Source organism: Lactuca serriola, chromosome 4, assembly GCF_051521515.1.
Source record: "Lactuca serriola cultivar US96UC23 chromosome 4, Lser_US96UC23_V15, whole genome shotgun sequence".
Classification (NCBI taxonomy): Eukaryota; Viridiplantae; Streptophyta; class Magnoliopsida; order Asterales; family Asteraceae; genus Lactuca; species Lactuca serriola.
Genome location: NC_136411.1, coordinates 229,313,902 through 229,322,128, shown reverse-complemented (window position 1 = coordinate 229,322,128; position 8,227 = coordinate 229,313,902).

Sequence of the window (8,227 nt, the reverse complement as noted above, 5' to 3'; positions counted from 1 at the left end):
ACCTGAAACAATAAACTGAAACCGTAAGCACGAAGCTTAGTGAGTTCCCCCAAAATACCCATACCCACAACAACACACATATAATCATAAACGGTATACTATAGGTCAAATCAACCATCGAGTTGGAATTCCCGAGGCCCATAACCAACAGGTTGGAATGCCAACATATTATGGGTCCAATCATCCACGGGATGGAATACCCCAGGCCCACAACCAACAGGTTGGAATGCCCACATACTATGAGTCTAATCATCCTCGGGATGGAATACTCACGGCCCACAACCAACAGGTTGGAATGCCGAGGTCTATTGGCTTTCACACAAAGCACATAAGCCTCAACCGCCAACCAAATATGTGTACACATATAACAGATAATCATCTAACAGTCTATAGACAACAACTGATCTAACTGATCATACCACATAGCACACAATACCATCCTATCTACTAGGATAACGATCTAACCGATCATACCGCATACCATATAATATTATCCTACTCTCTAGGATACCGATCTAAAAGATCATAACAACATATAACATCCTATCTTCCAGGATACTGATCTAACAGATCATAACAACACATAACATCCTATCTACCAGGATACTGATCTAACAAATCATAACAGTATAACATGACCATATAACAATCCAAAGGGCCGGCCTTGGTGCCTTAGACCCATGAGTATAGTGAGGATAACTCACCTGGCACTGCTGAAGTCCCGTAGATAAAACTTTAGCTGCTGGTTGACAAATTCCCGAACTGTCAACATCAAACAATACCCAATTACTAATTGGGATCCAAGCCCAAGGTCCAACTCACACTCCAAAGACCCAAAAGTCAAGTAATAGGTCCAAGCCCAACATATGACCCAATTTTCCAAATTGGCCCAAAACCTTTATAAGGTCTTACCATAAGGCCCAAACATTTAGTCTAGTCCAACATTCGACATTGTGATAGCCTAATGTCACATAATCATCAAGGCCCAAACTATGGCCCAATTTTCCAAATTGGGCCCAAGTCTCTCACATGGCCCTTACCCTGAAATGCTTCCAATCATTTAGGTCCATTTACTTGTTCTTAGGTAGCCCATCCATAGTCTAATCACCAAGGCCCAATAGAAAGTCCCAACTCAAGGTCCACGTGAAATTAGGGTTTCACATGAAATGATGATTAGGGTTAAGTGTTTCTTACTTAACCCATTAGGGACTTAATCCATTAAGTCCAATATTACCTTAGGTTAATTTTCCAATGATCATTAATTAATATTTTAACTCTACTAAATAATTCACGTGCGTGTCCCGATAAATCCCCAAAATTAGGGTTTTAAGCCATTAGAGTTTTCCAAATCCTAATTAGGGCTTCCTACCCAATACTAGTCTATTAGTCAATTGGTTGGGCTTTTAGGTCACTTTGGGCCTCATTGGGCCCATTAGGGTTTTATTAGGTCAGTTAGGGTTTCCTTGGGCCCATTATGGCCTCATTAGGCCCACTAGAGTTTCATGCATCCCAAACCAATCAAACACAACAAGGCAAAGCACACCGTCACCCGACACAGTGGCTGGTGGCGGCAGCCACCACGTTACGGTGGTGGTTTTCATATTTTTCTATTCTTATTCCGGTTACAAATTACAATAATACACACAATAACCCAAAATAAACTTCCCAGAACTACACCCACCACCACCTTGTGGCAACAAACGGTGGTAGAAAGTGGCAGCCACCACCTCACGGTGGTGGTGGTGGCCCTCTTGTGACTTCGGCCAAGGCAATCACACAAACGATACACACACAAAACACACACTATTCTGATCACGAGATAAGCCCAACCACGCACCTGGTGGCAGTGACACGAGAAGTCCGACAGCAACTCCATTATCGACGACAACCACCGCTAGCAGCAGCCCGAACTGATCGGAGAGAGAAAGAGAGTGTCATTCATGGCAGGGAGGTTGTCGTGCCCATCACAGCAATGGCGACGACGTCCGCCGTTGGTCCTCGACTTGGCGGCTATCGATCTTGTCGTCGGCAGCTCCGTTATCGGCAGCCATGGCAGCAAGCTCGTCGACATCCATGGAAGGAGGTGGTGGTGAAGACCGGAGGGCAGTCCAAGAGTAACCAGCGGAAACAACGCATGTAGTTCACTTTCTCAACATTAGGATGGACGCGAGGAGGGGTTGCTCCGGCGGTTTGGGATCTAAACCGAGATGGTGGCGGCCAAGAGTTGGGGAGAGGCGGCTAGAGGATGAAGATGGAGTGGGGTGACGGCCAATATCTCATTTAGGTTTAGGGTTTGGCAATATAACAGTTAAGTACCCGATCCTTAGACAACTTCATTCCAAAATGGCAGGAATGGCCCATCTCCATCAAACTCTTTTCGAAATAACTCCCATATTTAGCTATTTGACCGCAACTCCTATAATTCCTTTCAAATCAAGTCTAAATTTTATGATTTAGCCCCTACCTTCTGAATCTCTTTCAAATTCAGTCCAATACTTACCAAACACACCCTAACTTTAAAAAAAAATCTTTACAAAATACATCCTAAAATTACACTTTAACCCCCAAAAATTCGAAACTTGTCATTTGGCTTCCCGAAACCAACACCCCACTAAATATTATTCGGTTTTGGGCTATAATAATACGAAATAACAATATAAATCACTTCTCGGGGTATCAGGTTTCTTATTTGATTTTTATATTTAAATGGGATGTTACACTTATATAGTGTGGCAAGATTAGGGTTACACCATGTAAACCCTAATGTGCATGACCTTCCATATTCCTTAGGCTCCATGGGGTTAAATCCCCATGGATCATCCATGGGTTGTATCATTTGTTTAGCCCAACCTAAATAATCATGGATCATTGGCCCACACCATAAGAATGAATAATTTACCAAATCAACCCCTCATATTTAATTAGTCTCTTTTGATCACAAAATTAATTCCAAATTAATTCTTGATCAATACTAATTAAATAATATGATTTCATATTAATATATTAGAAATTATAATATATTAACAAATCGTAAATAACGTCTTCTCAAAAGTCCATCCTATCAAATTGTCCTGGTGATATGCAACCCAAATGGACCATGCTACTCTCGGGTCAAGTACATACCAATTATAGTTATGGGCTTAGACACCTAATCCAACACATTGTAGAGAATGTTATGGTACAAGCCGTGGTGCGAGTTATAGTGTATTATATGGTGTATATATATTTCAATAGATGATCTCGTGATGGATGTTACAGTGCACACAATTATGAGCAGTATCATAATGGATGTTACGTTAAACTTGTAGGTAAACGTTACTGCAGTATGTGATATAGTGGCGTTATAGTGTACGTTATGGGACCCATGTGACGTGGAGGAGTTCGAGTATAATTTAAACATAAATGAGTGGAAGAAATTTTAGAAAAACCATGATGTGGTTGTTTGAAAGACACAACGTGGAAGAGTAAATAAAAAGCAATGTACTTTGTTAACCACGACGTGGATGGGGGTGATCACGACGTGCTCATAAAGTAGAACGTTATAGTTGAGTTGTAGAAACCACGACATGATGTGGCAACCCAAAAATTTCAATCCAGTAAAGTCAATCAATCCAAGAAAATTTCATACTTGTTTTTGCTATCTTATAGCATTGTTAAGGGTCTGTTTGAGGGTTCTAAGGCAGGTACACTCAAGTATTGGGTGTAGGGTTATGACAACATAAGTTCATTGCTTTCAAATCGAGCCGAAAACTCCATCACAAGGAGTTTACGACCGTAAACTCTTGGCTAGCCATAAACTCCTCCAATATACATGATATTCCTTCATTTTTAGTCATTTCTCACACTTTGAAGTCTAGAAAATCGATTCTCTCTCAAGTATCATCGATTTCTTCATCCCAGATCTTAAAAAACGTAAGTGATTCTTCCATCTTTGAGATGTTATCCATCTTAATCATGTATCATCCTTTGATTTCATCCATGAAAATCATCTTTTTGGGTAGATCTTCAAGATCTTCATCTTTCACCAAGAACACCAAGAACACACACTTGTTCTTGGTGGCCATGAACCCTCTTTAAGCCTCCAAAATGTAAGTGTCCTTTCCTTATGCTTAGTATATGTTAGAAACTCATGTTAAGCACCCTTGAAAACAACCATTTCCCAAGAACAATAAGAGTTTACGGCCATGAGCATCTCCTTTGGCCGTAAACCCTTGTTTTGGTCATATCTTGAGCCTCAAGCACTTATAGATGCTTGTTAGCCATTAGAACTCTTGCACCCTTGAATCCCTATGAAACAAAAGCCAAAAATGCATCTATTTTGGGGAGTTTACGGCCATACACACTTGGTGTGGCCGTAAACTCAAGTGTGGCCATGAACACACCTCCCTTGGTCGTACACTCCCCTTTGTTCAATCACATGTGATTGCAACACTTTATTCCATGTGTATCCTAGTCCTTAAGGGTGTTTCCTTGCATGTTAGTTGTTTAAAACACTAATTACATGCCTATATATGCCATTATATGCCAATTAGGATTCGTTTGTGTCTCGGGAATTCATTTGTGGAACTTCTCATCCTTACATAAATTTGCAGTTGAATCACCCACATAAGGTGAGTTCATACCCTTATAATCAATCTTTTAAATGTTTAAATGCTTTTAAGGGTGGGGGGGATACAAGTTGAACACAATGATAATTGTGTAAATGTTATTTGTGATAACCCCCATATACAAAAAGATTTCTTATACTTTTATAAGTGATCAAATAATTTCAAAAGCTCTTTTTATGTTATGTTACTTTATAGTTTATAAAACTTCGTTTTTAAAGTACAAGCATAACTTAGTAGATAAATGAGTCTTTTCATGAAGTCAGTAAAAGTTCAAGTAAGAATACAAGTAAACTATAATAGGTATAGCTTAGGAGTTCGAACATACTATAACGAGAAACAGGGAGGAACATACTATGCACTATACAAAGAGAACACACGATACACTAGAATAGAGACAAGATACAACATTAATACAAGAATACTATAACATTAGTGTGAGCCACTACTTCACGACTTAGCAATATACTTGCTAGGTTGCGTTTTGTAACTAGAGTCTCCTTGAGGGAGAGCATGAGTTCGTGTATAGATCTATACGTGATTGACACCCCCACACCTTGCTACTAGCTACAGTGGGACTTGCAAGTCTACAGGTGGAAAATATCACATTAGTATCGGCGCCATTACGTTGTCGTGGTAAAGCATGTGTCATATCATAATGGTTATAACCACATCACATTTTAACCTAAATCAGCAAACTGGTTTTAAGGTACTTAGTGCTTCAGTAGTCACTTTTTACAAACATTACTAAATACTTTCATCACTACAAACGACAAACATAACAGTCAAGTCTTAGTACATTTAGTAGAAAGGGACCTATAATTCTAACTTTATGATTCCTTAGTTATACATCATGGATATATATAAATCGAGTCCAGCAGATACTAGGATGTGTTTTTCCGCTTCATTTCCTGTTCCTTGTTTAGTTGTGGGCTTAGAGCAGATGCACCCAATCTACTATCTATCCGATCTTATATATATATATATATATATATATATATATATATATATATATATATATATATATATATATATATATATATATCTTATACACTAAGTAATCATAAGGAGTACCAGGTATGGGTCAAGTCATAATATACAAATTCAATACATCGTTTTCTAGTACAAAAACATACTTTTCAGATAGATCATGAGTAAACTAAACTAGAAGCTTACCAGTAAAGGGTTTAATACATTTTATTAAACCAGTATAAATTAAAGGACCTTAATTGGTTAATTCTATAATACCTTATTTTATACATCAGGGTTATATATAATTAATATCCGATAGGTAGTTGGATGTGTGATTTCCGCCTTACCTCATGTTCCTTGTTTGGTTGTGGGCTTAGGGCAGATTCACACAATTAACTATCCGTTCGATATTAGATTATATATAACTAGTATAAACTAAGTGATTATAGAAGGAACTATTGTGGTTACTAGTTTTACTAAAAGAAATAAGCGTTTTCTTAAGGAAGGTTTTCATCAAATATAAAGGAACTATTGCAGTTATCTCCGTGAGTACCAAGTGAATACGCCAGGGTTATATACAACGATGATCTAACAAACAATGGGATGTGTGACCTCCGCCTCATTTCCTGTTCCTTGTTTGGTTGTGGACTTAGGGCAGATTCACGCAACCGGTTGTTTGTTTACTCTTTGTTTTATATTACTTGTACCCATTTAGTACACATAGAAAGGATTATAGAGCCATTTTTACATAACTTTCATCATATCATAAGATATAGGATCTTCTGTAGGAACAGGCAAAATTTTCTAAAAGAACTTTCAACTTACTTTACTTCACTAACATCTTATGAACTCACCAACTTAAATGCTGATCTACTCTTACAAAATAACTTGTATTTTCAGGAAACTAGTAGACAGGTGCGTGCGCTGGGATTCAGAAGATGGAGCATAGTAGCTTCATGTCTTGTTTTGTTATTTACATATGTAGTCTATGTTTTGTGAATCACATACTTTGTAAACACTTTCTTTCTAACGAAATGGTTGTTTATTACTTTTATTACTATGATGCATGTCTTGTGATACTAAACATGACGTCCTCCGCCCCCGAACGTTTCAGCCGTTCCGGTTTGGGGGTGTGACAGATTGGTATCAAAGCATTGTTTATAGTGAACTAGGTAAATCAACCGATAAAAGATGTACAACTATAAATGCAATGGGGCCGAAGTGCTCTGGATAATATTATATTTTAAGAGTATAACAATACCTTATAAAAGTACACATACATGCTTATACATATATACATACTAGAACAAGTATCACAAGAAGAAAATAACAAAAGTATTTAAAGGTTTAGCTTTGCGGTCAAACCTGGACAATTGTGTAATCACATTTGGGATCAATATAGTCTGATCATCTATATTCATTCGACATGTTTTTGGGAGTGATGTTGTGTTGTAATTGTCTTAAAACTTAGCTAACTCTATTCAAGGGATTTCTAGATCAATACATAAAGTTAGAATACTATGGGAGTATTTTATGATAGTATAACACGATAACAAGTTTAAAACATACCAAGTTCACTACATTAAAATACTATAGGAATATTTTAGGCACTATAAATAACTTATGTGATAACTTAAAAGACCCTTATGGTTAGATCTATAATTTTGGAGTGTTTACTTCCAACATTTTATATAACTGAGATTTTATAGACTTAAAATTTGTGATCTATGCTTCACTACATGTTCCTTGTTTGGTGTGGTTTTGGAGTAGGATCACTTATTCGAAGGTCTATTTAATCTTAAATTATATAAAACTTGTATACATTGTGCAATTATAGGAGGACTATGTAAGGATCACCCCATAATGTTTCACTTCAATCTCATAGATACTTTAGACACTTCCATTCTCATATGACAAACCCAGATAGATGTAACCACTTCCTTATAGCGATCAGTAGAAGAATCAAGGAGGAACAAGAACAGGTTCATATGAAGTTTCCAGAGATGTGATAAGCCAGAGAACCTAAAACGTCTTATGTGTCACACTAATAAATAATTACCTTATTTGACTTCGTGAGCTAGTGATTACACTACTCACACTATGTGTTAGAATTATTTATTTTCATGCAGCTAGTATCAGTTATTCAAATCACAAATATTCATTTGAGGATAGTCATTTCTAATTCATAAAGTTTATTTTATATAGATTATTTTATGAATTGTTTCCAGAACCCTATACAAGTCAGAACCAGATACACTCAGAACTAGGATAACTTAATCTTTCAGCTTTCGGCTTATATCCATCGCTATAGACCTATTTCCATTTCATTTAGCAAGATGTCTCCACGTCGATCAGCGAGACACACTACTCCGATAAATCCAAATCAAACCCCACTACCTCCTCCTCAATTTAATCCTGATGCTCTGTAAGCAGCGATATCATCCGCAGTAGTAGTTGCTCTAGCTCACATCAGTGAAAGTGGTATCAACGGATCTGATAGCGGTACCCACTTGACAAACCCCGGAGTTAGCCACGGACACCTAAGGGAGTGTTCGTACTAGGACTTCATGAACTGAAAACCTAAATACTTTAACGGAAATGGTGGAGTCATTGCTCTGATGCGATGATTCGAGAAAACAGATTTGGTCTTC